Below are 15,404 nucleotides of genomic sequence, written 5' to 3'. Positions count from 1 at the left end.
AGAATTTGTTTTGTGTCCTCATCAATACTCTGTATTCTTTTGGTTGTTGTTGTTTCTTACTGGAAATTTAAATCAGGGGCACACAGAGACAGGTCACACATAGATGCTTAGGGCTTTGCTAAATTTCTGAGGCTGGTTTTGGACTCAGGATTATCTTGCTTTAGCCTCCCAATCCAATGGGATTAGAGGTGTGTGTCATGGAACCTTGTTCTATTTATTTTTATATTGAAATTATATTACTTCTGAAAATAACTTATTCTTGATATTAAGAAAGCATAGAATATCATTTTTTTCCTACAAATACCCCCCCTTTTTGGAATAGATGTCATTTTTTTTGGGGGGGGGAAGATGTCAGTAGTACCAGATGTATACTTTATTGTTTTCTAAATGCAAAGTTTATTATTATTATTATTATTATTATTATTATTAGTAGTAGTAGTAGTATGCTATGTATTAGTTACAAAAGTTTATCTGTTCATATTATTATAAGGTATATACTCTTTTCTATAACTTCATAGCATACTTCAGTGTTGGTCAAAATGACCTGTTGAGGGTTGGGAGGGAAGGGAAGGGCTCATAGGGTTAGAAATGATAGTGGAGGGCTGGAATTGTGGCTTAGTGGTAGAGTGCTCACTTAGCATGGGTGGGACTTGGGTTCAATTCTCAGCACCACAAAAAAATAAAGGCATTGTGTTGTGTCCATCTACAAAAAAAGATTCTCTCTCTCTCTCTCTCTCTCTCTCTCTAAAAAAAACTTTATTAAAAAAATAAATGATGGTGGAATATGATGTATATTATATAAAGTACATGTATAAAGAAGTGAATTTGTGTAAATATACTTTGTATAAAACCAGACAAATGAAAAATTGTGCTCTATATGTTTAATAAGAATGGTAATGAATTCTGATGTCATATATAATTGAAAAGTAATTAAAAATAAAAAATAAAAGATGGCATTATGTTCTACTTGGAAATAAATACTACTCCTTTTAAAAATTGAAAAAAAAGGTAATAAATTTTATAAAGTATAAAATGTATCCTGAATATTTGGTAATACATAAACCCAAATTTAGGTATTTATAGTGTTTCAGAAAAATTTAAAAAATTACTGTAGAGTTCATTTCTTGCAACATGTACTCATAATTATATGAGATGCATTTGGTACATATACATATATAGTACCATTATATATAATTACTAAATGATTACTACATCTCACATTAACCACATTGATTTCAAATTAATTTGTCTTTTGAAAGCACCAATATATGACACTCTTTAAATATATATACTTGGTGTGTCTTCAAATTTGTCACTTTATGTATTATGTTCTTTTCCTTACTCTCCTGTTTGTAGAATTTCTTTTTCCAAATTATTGAGATTAGTGAATTTTAGGCACTTCAGTTTAATAGTGCAGTCTGTAGATTTTCTTTTTAACCTCAGCTAAAATACATCCCACTTTTTATAGACTTATTGTTATGTAAATGACTTCTAAAAACCTGCATCTATAACACCCTAACCTGACCTTACTCTGGACTATTGATATCTGAGTGGAGGGGATCTCAAAGTGATCCATGGAAAAGGCAGGATCGGGATGGGTCAGGATGTGAGATTGGTGGATGCTGAGTATGTAGTAGTGAATATTTATGAAAAAGTATTGGTGGAGTAGATAGGGAAAGAGAACAAAAGTGCTGTGAAGGAAAGAGGGAAAGAATGACAAGCTCAAGGGTTCAGATCTAATAAGTCTAGTGGTGAATCAATGGTAGCATGAGGGTAAGGGGTAGTTTCTTTGGAGGCAGAAATAAGATAGAAGCAAAAGAAGAAGGTAACTCTGTCACAGTCCCCAAAAGAAAGAGTCAAATGAATGGATTATGTGTTTATTTCTTCCCACCTTGGAGTGGAATTGATAATTCACAGAGTATGTTTAAGTAAGTAGTATAAAACCATTTCCAAGTAGCTTTACAAATTTGTGTGGCCACAATCAACATTTGAAAATTTCAGTCACATAAAATCTTTGTACTTTTTCAACTATTTTATTTATTTATTTATTTATTTATTTATTCATTCATTCATTCATTCATTCCATTTTTTTCATTCACTTTTGCTTTACTGTTATTTTGTATGTTCCCCTGGTGAGTATTCAATGATACACACACACACACACACACACACACACAATTGTATATATATATACAATTGTATATATATATATATATATATATATATATATATATATATATATTTACGCTATCATTGTAGACTTGTAGCATCTGAACCTGTCTACTGTTCAAGTTTTTCTTCTTTTTTTTTCATTGCTCTTTTTCTCCCTACCCCCATATCGTCCACCATTATATATATAATGCTAACTTCTATAACATTATATTCTAAAACATTAAAGTCAGCCAGCCTCAGCAACTTAGTGAGGCTGTAAGAAAATCAACAAAACCCTTTTTCTTTATAGAAAATTTTATTAAAGACTGAGAGTGTTTCTTAGCAAAAAAAAAATATCTGATTTCAATTTGTAATATGAGAGAGAGAGAGAGATCTTGCAAAAATAAAAAAAATAATCAGTGACACTCTTAGTGTCAAGGATGTAAATAATTTCAAAGTAATAGTGAGCTAGTTGGAAAACACATCTAGGTTATTAACTGCTGCTTTGGAAAGTTAGTCTGCCCTCCAACTTATAAAAGTGAGAGAAAAATTCTTTATTAAGGTGTGTATAAGAAAAAAAAAGGAGTTTTGACACAGCTTTTAGTTGACCCAGACTGGGTCAACTTTAGTGGGTGATTAGGGTTCTGCCAAGATGATAAATCCTTGAGTTATTTGAAATAATGTGATTTTATCTAGTCTTCATAAACAAAGATTGAGGTCTATTATAAATCAGGCTTGGCTAAGGAAAAACATTTCAATGAAAAGTAAATGTGTGAATAAACACATAAAACAATATTTAACAAAAAGTTAACATTCAGACTATTTATGCAATTATGTAATCAGAAATAATGTAAGAACAATGACAACTAAAGAAAAAGTGAATTAATAAAAAACAAATAAATAATGTAATGAATGAATTAATTAATAACTAACAAGTACAAAGATGTAATGTGACTGGAATTGCCAAGTCAGCTTGTAGCCATGAAAAAGTGTAAAGGTACATAGAAATGGTATTTTACTACTTACTGAGACATACCCTATGAACTATAAATTCCACTCGTAGGTGGGAAGAGTTGAACACAGAACCCATTCACCTGGCTCTCTCACTTGGGAACTGTGCAAAAAATTACCTTTTTCTTTCCCCTCAAATTTTATTGTTGCTTCCAAGAACACTACCCTCTATATTCACGCTATCATTGTAGACTTGTAGCATCTTAACCCGTCTTCTGTTCAAGTTTTTCTTTTTTTTTTCATTGTTCTTTTTCTCCCTACCCCCATATCATCCACCAATACTTATTTTGTATAGCAAAATCTACATACTCAGCAATCACCAGTCTTATATCTTACTATATCCATTTCCTACCTTGTGCATGACCACTTTGAGATCCCCTCCATCAAAATGTCAAGTCCAAAGTTATCAGAATCGGGGGTAAAATTTGCAAAATATTAAAGGTCAGTTACACAACAAGAAAGCTATAAACAGTGGGCTTCATTGAAAGATGAAAATAAAAAGAAAATCTTTAGACTTCACTAGTTAAAATAAAGGATCAAAAATTTATGAGTCTCAATAATTTGAATTATACCTGTGAGTCACTTTTTTGGGGGGAAGGGATATAAGGACATTGTTAATGAGTTTAAAGCTCAAACTGTTTTTTTTTTTTTTATGAGACAAAGAACAGAAAAGTTAAATATCAAAGTAATTGTGATATCATTTTAATAAATAAAATATATACATATTTATTCACAAATTGCTTTAACCTTATAATCAGTTATAAGTGTTAATGCAATTCTCTCTGGGTTAGGTACTATTATTGGAAGAAAACTTTGCCTTAAAATAACCCCATACAGAGGCATTTAATGAAATTAACAGGCCATCAAATTATAATAATAAGTGAGGTGTGGGGGATTTCAGGGTTGTGAAACATACCTGTAATATAAGTTACTTGAAAAGCCATCACAGGAAAATTTTATACACTGTCTGAAGACATATATGTAAATATTATTTATAAAAAGTGTTTATGGGTTCTGTAGTCAGGGTGCACAAGTCCAATACACAGTCTTTATTGTTTCTTGAATATTTTTTTTTGTAGATGAACACACTACCATTAGTAGTTGTTTGTTGGTTGGCTTTTTAATGTGGTGCTGGGTGTTCAACCCAGTACCTCTTGCATGCTAGGGAAGCACTCTACCACTGAACCTAAGCCCCCAAATCCTTTACTTAATTTTTTTTTTTTTTTGGCGGGAGTGGATGTGTGTAGTGCAGGGCATTGAATCCATGGCCTTATATAAGCAAAACAAGCACTCTACTGACTAAGCTACATCCTCAGCCCTGATCTGTGTCTTTTTTTAAAAGATTAAAACAAAACAAAACAAAAAAAAAAGCGCCTTTATTTGTAGGTTGTAGTGGGGATTGAACCCGGGCCTCACGCATGACAGGCGAGCACGCTACCGCTTGTGCCACATCCCCAGTACCTGTTTCACGGTCTTTTAATAGTGACAGTGGAGCAGCCTGTCATTCAGACTTTGATTCTGCGCCCACTTGGCTCAGGTTGGAGGCAGTGCCTGACGCCTTGGCCAATCAGTCTCTTAGGCGAGAACTGTCCAATCCGCCCGCAGCTGGTGATGAGGGGGCGGGCTTCCATGAACTTCCCTTCCCTTCTCATCTGGAGCCGGCCATGTTTTCAATCATTTTTAGGCTTTCTGTCCTGGATCCGGAGCCCAGGTTTCTGTGCTATGGAGAAGCTGAAAACAAACCACAGGGAGACCGCTGAGAACCCTGAAAGCCAGGAAATGGTAAGTGTGCCTTGTATCTTGAGACCGCGTAGGAAGGTGGCTTAAGGCTGACAGGAGTGGCAATGGTGGAAACTGGCAGTGGTGGCTAGGGACTCCTCCTGGTCCTCTCCAGAGTCTTATGGCCACAGGGTCTCTCTGTAGCAACTTAGCCTTCACCTCCCTCTTACTAGTCTAGTGAGGCTTACATCAGCAGTTGAAAACCTGGGCATTTTGTTTCATTATTGTATGGTGTTTTCAGCTTCTTTCCTTTTTTATTTTTTTTATTTTATTTTTTATTTTTTTTTTAACTTTCTGAAATGGAACCATTGTACATTGTACAAACCATCTACTGATGGAATAAATAAGTGAAAAATTATACTACTGTCCCACAAACCAAAGAAGAAAATCATTTAAGAGGGGGGGAAAATTAGGTAACGGTGAAAAAAAGCTCTTTATACCTCTAACCAGGTCCTCGGCCATCATGAACATTCCAAACCATGACACCTTTTGATGATGGGAGGTCACCACCCCATATGAATCCATCATCAGCCTTCCAGGTTATGGGTGTAAGTGCCAGCACTTTGTGGAATGTGTAGCCGCAGCTCCCCCACCTTCAAGTTTTGTGGGGGAGTTAAGTTTGCCCTGGGAGCCCTTTAGGCCATGGGGCCTGATGTCCACGGAAGGCAATCGCTTAGGATCCCCCACCCCTGGCTCCGCAGGCTAAAATTTCGTGGTGGGGACCAGGGTGAGGGGTGCAGGGTGGGTGGGGAGCAGCAGCTCCGAGGAGCAGACTGCCTCAGGAAAGGAAGCACATTGGATTTCTGCAGTCTAACCATGCCACTGGGAAGGCCTTTCCGGCCAGCATGGAGTGCAGGGCTGCTGGTGCTCTGCCTGGCGTGGCCTTGGCGGGGCTTAGCTGGTCCCAACTGCTGGCCCATTCCTACCTTCAGGCACTTCAGAGAAAAACTAATGACAGCCTTAGTACCCTGGACATCCTCCACCGGGCCGGGTCCCCTGCCTGTCCAGAGAGGCCACGTGAGCAGAGGAGGCCTGGCTGCCTTCCTTTCTCCATGGATGCTGTTGGAGTCTCCTTCGGCTGTCTGGGTTGTAACCTCTCCGGTTTTCCAAAACAGAAATAAATATCCAGATTCATCTTTCATCAAAATGGAGCTTTACTGCAAAGAAAAAACGTTACCCTAACTCTACAGGATCTGAAGGTAAAGCTGCCTTGAGATACGTTGAGAGGTGGCGCCTGGGGTCACTTCCATGCTTAGGCGCAGAACACAGTTCTCAGCAGAACTGACCCCCTGAGGGGCAAAAGTGATAAGTACAAGGATTTTTTTTTTTTTTTTTTTTTTTTTTTTTTTTTTAGGACAGAACCTTTCGGCATTGCTCACTTCAACATTATGATTTTTCAAAGTGTTTTTTTTTTTTTCTTCCCTTATTTCAGGAGACATTTTGCATGAGGTATTTGAAATTCAGGAACATTTTGATTCTTCTTGAAGTGCAAGAAATATATATGCTCCCTTAAAAACAACAACAACAACAACAACAACAACAAACAATAGGAGCTTCACCCTCAGAAACTCTTAGAAATGGAACCTGGCAGACACTTCCCATGGTGGTCGGGAGAAAGATCCACATGTCAAAGTGGTACCTGAATATGCACCAATTAGCCCCCAAAAAAACAAAAAACCCCAACAAAACCTGAAGTCCCCCTCCCACCTCCCAGTAACACACAACTCAAAGGGAGTCAGACTCCAGTGCAGTAAAGAAAGCTGAGGAAGGGGCTGGGGATGTGGCTCAAGCAGTGGCGAACTCGCCTGGCATGCGTGAGGCCGGGGTTCGATCCTCAGCACCACATACAGACAAAGATGTTGTGTCCGCCAAAAACTGAAAAATAAATATTAAAATTCTCTCTCTTTCTCACTCTCTCTCACTCTTTCTTTAAAAAAAAAGAAAAGAAAAGAAAAGAAAAAAAGAAAGCTGAGGAAAAGGGTTAGGGTCTGAGGAGTCCGTATGTTGATTAAGAGCAAACCAGGCCTCAAAACTCAATAGCTAGGCAGTTCATCCAAGGGGGCATCTCTGCTTTGAGAGGACCCTCCCAGCGTAGGCCGGTCACAGGGAGGGGAATTCAGTCGCTCCTTTCTGGAGGGTGTGCAAATCTTTCCAATTCCTTGGTGCCTTGATTCTGGCCTTTAAGGCCCAACCATCAAGGCCTGATTCCTGGTGGCATAAATGTCCTGGGAATGAGATTCCATCCAACTGTGGGCTCTGAGAGTCAGAACATTTTGCAGAAGAGAGTGGGTTTCCTCCAATTGCAATCTTGCCTCTGGGGGCTGGGGGAGGCCAAGGATGGGGGTGGGGGGCTGGTCAGAGGGCAGCAGGTTTCTATGGATTTGAAATCCAAGCAACATCCCGTGAGAAAGTTCAGCACCAGCTGCTCCCGCTGCCTGCTCCCACCTCCTGGCCCTGCTATCCTCTTAAGGAGACAAACACGCAGTCAGCCAGAGAAGCCACTTGGTCTTCGGAGGTCCAGGAGGAAGCAGTGATGGAGGTGGTGGTGACAGTAGGGGCAAGAGGGTGGAAGTGCCAGAAAAATCTAAGGGCTCTGCATGTCCATCTGGGCTGCTGGGAACTCGGAAATACCCAGCCCCCAAGGCCCTGAGGAGGTAAGGGCATGACCTGGACCCGAGGAGGCCAGCCCTTGAGGACTGGGTCCTGGTACCTATAATTCCTGGAGTCCTGGAGGCTGGTGCCAACCCCACCCAGGGCTCAGAGGGGGCCCAAGTCCCCCTTTCCAAAACTGGGCCAGCTGAGGAGTGTCTACTGTCCTGCAGCTCCAGCCTGCCCACTCCACAGCAGTCCTGGGCAGGAAGGAGCAGGGCCAGGAAGGTGGTGGCCGCTGCCTCATCCAGACTTAGAGGGCACTTTGTAAAGGGAGATGCAAAACAACCAGGAAATGCCAGAGGTCGCCTCAAGGGCACAAGGCACAAAAAAAAAGAAAGTGGAAGGAATTGGTAGAACAGTGAAAAGCCCCCGACAGAAAAGCGAATTCCTGATGGGTGCCACCCTCCAATAGCTGATATCGATAAATAGAGAAGTGGGGGGGAAACAGCAGCAACACCAATGTGATCTTGTCTTCCGAGACAGTGTGGACGCTCCTGAGTGCTCAGCCCCCCTCCCAGGACAGCTGCTTCGGGGTTCGGGTGTTTCGCTTCACCCCAGAGTTCTTCAGTATCTGAGAAGTTCGCCGTTCTGGGTTTTCTTGGATTTGCACTTGGTAAACTTGAAACGTTAGGAGTCCTGTTCGCGCCCAAGAGAAATGGCGCTCACAGCGCTTTCTAGGGTGAGCCGGAGGAGCGAGCTCGCCTGCGTCTATGTCTCTTCCCGAGTTCTGTTGAGAGGCTCCAGCTTCATCTGTTTAGAGGGTGGCACTCCTTCCAAGTCCTGAGAGATCGAGGACATCTCTGCCGCCAGCCTACTTTCTCTGAACTGCTCCTCGAGTTTCCATCCAAGCCTGAGTTCTGCTCATCAGAAGCGTCTTGGTGCTCCTTCTGTCAGCTGTGCCTGGTCCCTGGGACCTCCGTGCCGTCGCTGGGCATGTGGGGTTGGGCTCTGGTGCTGCTGTTCCCCTGTGGGATGCGGGAGGCATCTGCTAGGGAGCTCTGGTTGCTGTTATCCTCGTGCATGTCCATCCTCCGGGGAGGAGCTCTTCTCTGGGGTGGTGACCTCGGAGCCACACTTCTCGTCTTGGCCTTTTTTCTTATTCTTGTTTTTATCATCAACTTTTGGCTCCTTCACAGGGACCCATTTGTAGATTCGGAGGGACATGAACCCACAGTCACCCACTTCTCCCATTTGCGCACTTTCTCAATAGCCGCCATGACCCTCTTGACATCATCTTTGGCATGGCTCCTGGTCTCCCCTCCAACCGACCTGCCCGACATGGTTCTGGCGGGCAGAGAGGCTGGGGGATTGCGCTCACTCACTCACACACAGACCACACACTCACACACACACACACACACACACACACACACAAAGCCTGATGCTTCTGCACGCCCAGTGCCTTCAGCTTCTTCCTAAAGCCCTTTGTGGGGTTCCACCTCCCAGGAGTCCAGCATGACTCCAGATTGCATAGTGAAGACTAAGATGATCATCAGGAGAACCCCAAATCCATTTGTTGTACTCATGCATGAGAGAGGCTGCTGATTTTAGGGCTTGCTACACATGAGGGTTTGTTTGTTTGTTTGTTTGTTTATATATTTATTTATTGTGTATGTGTGTGTGTGTGTGTGTGTGTGTGTGTGTGTGTGTGTTGTTTTCTTTTTGGTACCAGAAATTCAACCCAGAGGTGTTCATCCACTGATTCACATTCCCACCCCTTTTTTAATATTTTTATTTAGAGACAGGGTCCCTTTGAATTTCTTAGGGCCTCACAAATTTGATGATGCTGGCTTTTAACTCATTCTCTTCATGAGTCCTGAGATTTTTAAATGTAGGGGAAGCAGTATCTCAAATCCAGAACAAACATCTGAAATCCAGAACTTCAGTTTAGCTCTCCATAGGTCTCAGAATAAACCCCTAGTTTTCTAGCTCTCTATTCACATATCCAAAACTAGGGTTCTCTGTTCACAGAGAATAAGTATAAAATAGAATAGATAGTATAATGACCATGTAATGTGGATAATGGGCCTCACTCAAACACACCTGGTGTCTAACTGGTGTTCTGCCCAAAACCATCAGTAAACTTCTAAGATGGCACACAAAAATGAATTTTATTTTTCTGATATCATTCCTCATACCACATGTTGGGCGTTCTATTTCTTCTTGCTTGAAAAGATTTTTTTTTCTTCAAAATTTATGAGACAAGCACCCAGATTCAATTGGCAAACTGAGAAATTTTGGTTCATCTCAAAACTCCACTTTCATCATTCTTTTTTTTTTTTAAAGAGAGAGAGAGAGAGAGAGAGAGAGAGAGAGAGACAGAGAGAGAATTTTAATATTTATTTATTTATTTTTTAGTTTTCGGTGGACACAACATCTTTGTTTATATGTGGTGCTGAGGATCGAACCCGGGCCGCACGCATGGCAGGCGAGCACGCTACCGCTTGAGCCACATCCCCAGCCCCACTTTCAACATTCTTAATTATTATTTTCCCATGTTTTATTTCAAACGGATGCATCATTTATAATGTTTTTCTTCAAGATCTGGAGGGCATTTTTAAAAGATTTTAATTTCTCATTCTGAGATTATCACATGAGAAGAAAGCAGAATGAAATAAGGTGACATTAAAAGAATGAATCTCTCCTAAATGAGATTTATGTGTCCCAATTAAGGATTTTTAAAAACTGTAATGGGTCATCAATTGAGGGTTTATTTATTTATTAATTTGTTTGTTTGTTTATTTATTTATGGTCAGACCATTTTATTAAAATAACCCTCAGAAGGGACTGGTGTTGTGGCTCAGTGATAGAGCACTCACCTAGCACGTGCAAGGTCCTGGGTTCAATTCTCAGCACCACATAAAAATAAGTAAATAAAAAATAAAATAAATAAATAACCCAGAGAAACATTCCAAACAGGAAACTCTTTTCTTCTGGTGTGGCAGGAAAAAATAAAAGTGGGACTAACTTGAATTTAAATTACATGCAAGTTCAATCTCTCTCTCTCTCTCTCTCTCTCTCTCTCTCTCTCTCTCTTTCTGTACTGGGGACTGACCCCAGGGCCTCATGCTTAGAAGGCAAGCACTCTACAAGCTGAGCTTTTTTTGGTGGGGGAGACCAGGGATTGAAGTCAGGGGCACTCTACCACTGAGCCACATCCCTACCCCTATTTTGTATTTTACTTAGAGATAGGGTTTCACTGAGTTGCTTAGTGCCTCACCATTGATGCGACTGGTTTTGAATTCATGATCCTTATGTCTCAGTCTTGTAAACAGCTGATATTACAGGCATGCACCACCATGCCTGGCCAACTTCAATCTTAAGGGCTAAAGTACACAGCGAATTAGATCAAAGTCCATGTCAATATCTTGGTACTATATATGTAAAGTTGTTGATAGACCTTATATTTTATTTACTTATATGTGGAGCTAAGAATTGATTCCAGTGCCTTACTTGTGCCAGACAAGTGAGCTCCACAGAGCCCAAGCCCCAGCCCCTTGGTACATTTTTTATGGGGGATATTGGAGATTGAACTCATGAACACTTGACTACTAAGACAAATCCCCAGGATTATTTATTATTATTATTATTATTATTATTATTATTATTATTATTATTTATTTATTTATTTACTTTTATTGAGAGACAGGATCTCACTGAGTTTCTTAGCACCTCGCTTCTGCTAAGGCTGGCTTTGAACTTTTGATACTTCTTCCTCAGCCTCTTCAGCAACTGGAATTACAGGCTTGCACCAACACACCCAGCCCCTGGTACATTTTTAATACCTGTTTCACATAGATTTTAACCAGTAGCCTTAACTTTTTTTCTAATATATGTTTGATTTGAATCCATAACCCAGAAATCAGTGAAACAGAATTTATTTTTTTAACTCCAACACTGCTTTTGGTTATGACAGTGTCTGAGTTAAGATTCCCCATTAAAGAATTTACTATGTCTTGTGTTCTCATTCTGACCTCCCATATGATCTAGTTCTGAGTTTTAGAATATCTGAAACAAGGTTCCCAGAGATTCCAAATTTTTTGGAGTATTTAGAAAAAACCACTCTCTGAGTCTTGCCTTCTAGGGACCAGTTTGAATTTTAAATGTGCAGCTTCTGAAGGGATGGACTAATTGGATGTTTTGCAGCTAGAAGGCATTTTCTGTTATACTTTCTATCTAAAAGGTACTTTATTTGTTTCCTTTTATTAGATTCTGTAAATAAAGGTACAATACAAATAGATGTGTGGCAATATATTTAGCAAAAGGATTCCAAATTTTTTACATATATACCCAGAGTTATTATTACTGTATTGTGTGGCATTTTTTTTTTACCAAGAATTATTATTTATATCTTTTTATTTATTTAAATACTGGAGATTAACCCCAGGGCACTTTACCAGTGTGCTACATACCGAGTCTCCAACACTTTTATTTATTTATGTATTTTTGAGAGAGGATTTTACTGAGTTTCTTAGGACCTTGCCAAGTTCTTGAGGCTGGTCTTTAACTTGAGAATAAACCCCTAGTTTTCTACCTCTTATCCTCCTAAGCTACTGGGAGTACAGGCATGTATGACCTTGCACTGCTACCCCAAATTATGACTAGTGGATTATGTGGCATTTTTATTTTGTGCTTTTAAAGAACCTTAACACTTTTATAAAAATATATTTATTAAACTTATATTGTCACCAACATTTTTACATATTTGTGTACCCTGGAATCCCTATTAATTATGAGATATTTGCTTGATTTTGTATGATTTGGTGCTGAGTATTGAGCCCAGGGTTGCATACCACTGAGGTATATCCACATTCTTTTTTATGTTATATTTTAAGACAGGCTCTCATTAAGTTGATTGTAGCCTTGTTATATTAATGAGGCTGTCTTTGAGCTAATAATTCTCCTGTGTCATTTTCCATACCTTCTAGAATTTCAGGCATATTCCACCATACATGACAATTTTAGGTTTTTACAATAGCCATTTCAACAGCACTGCATAGGCTGCAGAAAATCTATTTGATTAATGCATTAAATCCCTGAGGCAAGTTTATGTGAAGTAGCCAGTGTAGGAGTGTTGTGTAAAGATTAGCAAGGATTGTGGAATGTGATAGACATTATTATCTAAAGTACATATATGGGGCTGGGGATGTGGCTCAAGTGGTAGTGTGCTCGCCTGGCATGCGTGTAGCTGGGGTTTGATCCTCAGCACCACATACAAACAAAGATGTTGTGTCCACCAAACACTAAAAAATAAAAATATTAAAATTCTCTCTCCGTTTCTCTCTCTCTCTCTTTAAAAAAAATAAAGTACATATATGGAGACAGGTATTGATGTGAACATACTTTATATACAAACACAGGTATGAAAAATTGTTCTATATGTGTAATAAGAATTGTGATGCATTCCGCTGTCATGTATTTAAAAAAAAAAACAAAAAAATCTTTATATGTATTGCTGAGAATTAAACTCAGTGCTTTGCACATGCCAGCAAAGTAGTCTACCACTGAGACACAACTCCAGCCCATATATCCAGCTTTTTATACTCTCTTTGTAGTAATCAGAAACAACTTTAAAAATTAAAATTGCATTTATATCACTTTTCCTAGCACAGTAATGTATTACTAACTAAACTTATTCTTAGTATTTTTAAAAAATAATCTAATGGATGACTGTTATTTTTTCCAGAGATTATTTTATCACTTCTTTAGGGCTTGGTGAATGGTCTTTTTTTTTTTTTCCTTCAGAGTATAGATGTTTTCTATTATCAAATGAGTCCATGCTAAGTGTGTTGAAAATAGTGATTCTAAAAGTTCACAGAATCCACACATTTCCAAGACTATAGGGGGAAGGGAAAGACAATATTCACAACCAAGAAACCATTTCCCATGGAAGCATAGTATCAGTGTCCAACCTGAAATGTAATCCAGATCTTTCAGTGGTGAGGTTCTTTAAGAACCACAACCATAGGTTTTTGGGATCCTCTAAAGTACACTGAATGGCGTTAAATCACTTACTCTTCTTCAAAATAAAATTTCTGCTACCTGCTTAAAAAATAAAGCACTATGAATGAGAAAGGTGAATGAGACTTAAGTTCTGTGGAGGTACTGAGGTTGACCTTTAATTATAGTTTATAAATAGTCAAATAAGAAGGGGCTTAGAGTTGTCTCATCTTTTTCAAAACATGATATGGAATACTTAGATGAACTGACAGAACTATGTAATATGAGGATCCCACAGCTGGCACATCTAATGCCTCTAGTAAGCCCAGACCAGTACTTGGGGCTTTTCTTGTTCAAGAGCAGTATAAATGTAGAGGGTTTAGTTTGTCAAAGAAGTAACTGAGAGAACTCTCAACTTCCATTTCTTTAAGATGTCTTCACTAACTTTATAGTCTAGCACCGTGCTGGTGCACTAAAATTTGGATGCAAGCTTTTTAGATTCCAGGGTGCCTTATGCTCACTGGAAACAAAAAGGATGTGGACCTATTTTAGAAATAAAAGAGGGATCTGTGGTTCTAGCAATTTTCCTTCACTAATATTAGAGATTTTAGCTCATTACAATGTTTGCACACCAATATGAAACCACTCCTTTTTGATCTAGGGAGATTTGCACCTGCACAGTTACCAGTGCTTTCAATGCTTTGAGGTTTCAAATATAGTCCATTGAATGTAAAAAGTTAATATCAGGATAAATTACTTACAGAAAGAATTGGTTAGGTCTGGTGTTATTACTGAAGTGAGCTGGGCGAGAGAGCTCAGGAAGTGCTAAACTGTCACTTTGGATTTCAGTGGTGGTCTGTATTTCCCTGTTAATTTTTTGGTACTGTCTAGATAAACATTCAACTGTCAGCAACAGCTATTTGCATTTTTCGAGAATGTTGGCAAATCCCTCTAAGGAATTAAAGGTTCCCTTAAGATTTAACACCTCTTCCACTCTGGTCTAATGGAAAAAAGCTCATGGATCTTGCATGGCCTTAGAAAACCACTTACATTTTTTTCCCCCTGGAGTTGATACTCGTATACATCTTATTCCTTCCTCTGTGTGTACAGATAAATTAGCATTCAAACCTGGAATCTAAAAAGCTTGCATCAGAATTTTAGTACACCAGCCAACTATAAGATCTTCTGCAGCTTGAGCACAGCTGTTAGAATGGCTACTCTCAAAAAGTGGAAGAGTAAGTAGTACTCCAATTATGGATATGGAAGAAGGAAACACTGTGCTAGACTATAGGAAATTTAGAGTTAAATATGCTGTATTTCAAACCCAAATCAGTCTTCCTTTATTCCTATTAACACTGGATTTGGGCATTTTGTTCTAGTAATATGGCTTATTGCTCAACTCAGGATGATGCTCAAGTGCATTCTACTCATCTCTTGGTAGATTTTCTTTTTTTTTTTCAGTTTTCCAACGTGTGTGCCTCTAATTCCTTTACAATTTTAAGAAGGACTGAAAACAGGAGTATATATTTCTTTGGTGTATCCATAAATGGAGGGAGGTTTGTATTCTGCTTTTATTTTTATTTTATCTTTTTAAAAATTATCTTTCTTTATATCTGCTGTTTGGTGAATGCTTGTGTATAATTCCAGTGTTACACATATTTTGCACACAAGTCCCTACTTGTGATCTGTGTCTCTTGTTCTAACATCTACTGAGGTTGGATTGTAGCATTCATTCACATTAATACTTTTATTGATATGTTTTGATTTATATACTTACAAGACTTAACAATAAAAATGATATTTGCATACATATGAATTACCCTATGTGGTTTTCTGTATTGTGATTTCTTTATCTTAAAATTACTACACTA

At 38.9% G+C, this 15,404-nt stretch overlaps 1 protein-coding gene, 1 long non-coding RNA gene and 1 pseudogene across 2 annotated transcripts in view; 2 read left to right on the top strand and 1 right to left on the bottom strand.

Annotated features, from left to right (window-relative positions):
• Positions 1-15,404, top strand: part of LOC143401644 (uncharacterized) — a 742,139-nt gene that overhangs the window by 52,201 nt on the left and 674,534 nt on the right. The gene's annotated exons all lie outside the window — the stretch shown is intronic.
• On the top strand, positions 4,864-6,841 carry LOC143401668 (uncharacterized). Its single transcript, XR_013155524.1, has 3 exons — positions 4,864-4,944; positions 5,874-6,140; positions 6,374-6,841. It is a non-coding gene; the product is annotated as an uncharacterized LOC143401668 (long non-coding RNA).
• On the bottom strand, positions 8,302-8,873 carry LOC143401709 (B-cell CLL/lymphoma 7 protein family member A pseudogene; annotated as a pseudogene).

This window comes from Callospermophilus lateralis, chromosome 6, assembly GCF_048772815.1.
Source record: "Callospermophilus lateralis isolate mCalLat2 chromosome 6, mCalLat2.hap1, whole genome shotgun sequence".
NCBI lineage: Eukaryota > Metazoa > Chordata > Mammalia > Rodentia > Sciuridae > Callospermophilus > Callospermophilus lateralis.
Note: the sequence above shows the minus strand (reverse complement) of the source record. Positions and strands in the feature narration are given on the sequence as shown.